Source organism: Oncorhynchus mykiss, chromosome 21 (assembly GCF_013265735.2).
Source record: "Oncorhynchus mykiss isolate Arlee chromosome 21, USDA_OmykA_1.1, whole genome shotgun sequence".
Taxonomy (NCBI): domain Eukaryota; kingdom Metazoa; phylum Chordata; class Actinopteri; order Salmoniformes; family Salmonidae; genus Oncorhynchus; species Oncorhynchus mykiss.
This window is the reverse complement of record NC_048585.1, coordinates 29,576,270-29,579,032: the sequence shown is the minus strand read 5'-3', so window position 1 is coordinate 29,579,032 and position 2,763 is coordinate 29,576,270. Positions and strand designations below refer to the sequence as shown.

Below are 2,763 nucleotides of genomic sequence, written 5' to 3'. Positions count from 1 at the left end.
GATCTTTGTTTACTTTCACAGCCAGCTGTCTAGCTGTTCACTGTCTGTAGCAGCCACAGAGACTGGAGGGGGCTTGGGCTTAGTACAGCAGAGGGGAGGACAACTTTGAGGAAATGTAGCATGGCATGGGTCCTAATTGGCACCCTATCCACTATATAGTGCACTACTGTTGACCAGGGCCCACAGGGAATGTGGTGCCATTTGGGACGTACACATGGGTGGGCAGAGTACTGTACATTTAATGTTGCCTATAATCTTCAATGAGGAACGTTGTAACACTTCACTTGAGCCATGTGGTAATTGACGCAAAGACGCAGTAAATAGACAAGGGCATTTTGTATTCAACACACTTGAAAGAGAATTTAGAAAAGGCTCAAATTAGCATAGTAGTTTCTTTAGTTTCTTAACCATTCCATCACGATCCCAGTGTAAACTTGTCAGCTGGTATTTTACGGAATAGACTGTGTTTGTTTTAAAGATGGGCCTGTGGTGCATTGACAGGCCCAACGTGGCTTAAACACCCTTTTCCAAGAAGTGCTAGACGATGCTTTTCAGGCCACGCTTTCTGAGTGGCTAAAGTGGCAAGCCAGAGGGTGTGTGTCTGTGCAAGTGTAAAATGTGTACATGTATGTGTGCGAGAGTGTGTGTGTGTGTGTGTGGTGCGTGCCTGCCTGCATTTTTGCACGTGTGTATGCATTCATGTGTGTGTGTGTGTGCACTGGCATCTGTGTGTGTATGCGCTTACTTTTGTGTGTGTGTGTATGAGGGCAGAACTCCCAGGAAGGCACGGGGCAGGCTGACCCTGAGTGTGATGATGCAAGAACACAGCAAGCTGAGAGGGATAATGTGGCCTGCCAGGCAGATCCACTCATAATGGGGTGATACCACTTTAGAGGAAAATACAAAGACTTAAACTGTGGGTTTCCGTGCCATGCCGTCTCAGTTCTGTTCTGCTCTCTGGGACTGCAGGCCTGAAAGCTGTTGATATAACCAATGGATGAGGAGGAGAGAGGGGAAAGGAGAGTAGAGAGTGTATCTCTCTCTGGGGCTACCTTCCCCCTTGAGAGAGTTTGGGGGACAGGATGTGTGTGTGCATAACATATCGTACATGCGTCTGTCTGTGTGTGTTCACTCCTGAGTATGTGTGTCTGTGCATCTTGTCGTGGAAATTTCCTCTATTTACCAAATCATGAGAGCAAACCACACACAAGTCAGAGTTGGTTATCACAAAGTCCATCTTTAATTATATGAGCTCTATCACAACCCTATGACTCTCAGATCAATTCAGTGTATATCAATGAATTCTCTGAGAGTCCCTTACACATTGCAACTGAGATCCTTTATAGCAGAGACACACATATCCAGACAGCGTAGGCATAATTTATCGTTCAGCTTTGTCTCCTAAACTATGTTCTTTTCTCAAACTCAGAACCATAAACAAATCCTCCATATCAACAGCCATATATCAAATCCATCCTATCTTGACAAGATCACAGAGACACACTGACTGGCACACAGACATTGTGGAGCCAAGAGATACACGCTTGACCTCTCCCCTCTCTCCGGCCCAAGCAACTTAGTCTTGACAGAGAACAGATACTGCAACCCCGCCACAGTATTATACAAACACATTCTGATGAGAAGTAACTTACAAACATATGATGAATATAAAACATCTTACATATGTTACCAACTAATTCTGATTATTCCCCAACAATCTGTGCATGTGTGTGAGTGTGTCCATGCTCTTTTGTCTGTGTGTGAGAGCATGATCCCCCTGATTCAGCTTCAGAGATCACAGTCAGGAAATTGAGTCCAGTATAAAGTATTGGATGAGGCTTGGCCCTAGGGGCACATCGAACCTGCCCTGAGTGGTCTGGGTCTCAATGTCAAACACGGGTCTACAGTCAGAACCCTCCCTCTCCCAACAGCTCACCGCTTCCCCACTTCTGCACGGATCCAGTGTCTCAGGTCTCAGACAGCCGATGTGGTTTGTGTGTATGCACGCATGTGTATACATGTGTGTGCGCTTAAGTGCGAAAGTATGTGTGTGTGTGTGTGTGTGTGTGTGTGTGTGTGTGTGTGTGTGTGTGTGTGTGTGTGTGTGTGTGTGTGTGTGTGTTTGGACAGTGGAGCAGGATAAGCAGTTTGTCTCTGGAGGTGGAGTTCACAGTGATCAATAGGACACATTCTAATCAGGGGAGGGGGCAACATCCTGTACATTGGATTGGAATGGTCAGGGGGAGCTGTTTGAGTGTCGCGACTCAATGGCCCCAGTGTGGGAGAGTAGGCCAGTATGTGTGTGTGTGTGTGTGTGTGTGTGTGTGTGTGTATGTTCTTGCCTGCCTGTGTGTGCGCATGTGCATGAATGCCCGTGTACGTGTGTGTGTTCACCCAGGGTTAAGCCTGATCCAAGAGCCACCAGAGCCCCACACTAATGAATGATAATGGATTAGAAGTAGAAAGGGAAGGGAAGGTGGGTTGCCAGGTTGAGAGGCGAAGGGCTTTAGACAAACGGCCACTTGAGAGAGGCTACAGTTCAGAGCCATCACAGATACACAGATACAGGCTGTGGGTTAGCTAAAGCTGGACCCTATTCCCTACATAGTGCACTACTTTTGGTCAAAAGGGAATGCCATTTGGGGCACATGCATTATCTCTGGCGTAATGATAAACACAGGAAGTGTTGGGGACCTGGGAGTCCTGGGCTGGGATAATAAAAGGCCATTGTATCACAGGGAGTTGATCACAGACAGCTACTGT

At 46.9% G+C, this 2,763-nt stretch overlaps 1 long non-coding RNA gene across 1 annotated transcript in view; it reads left to right on the top strand.

Moving 5' to 3' along the window:
- The first annotated feature begins 2,317 nt into the window (after positions 1-2,317).
- Positions 2,318-2,763, top strand: part of LOC110500203 — a 7,425-nt gene continuing 6,979 nt past the window's right edge. Inside the window, exon 1 of the long non-coding RNA XR_005038572.1 lies at positions 2,318-2,763. This exon is cut by the window's right edge and continues 138 nt beyond it. This is a non-coding gene — a long non-coding RNA (uncharacterized LOC110500203).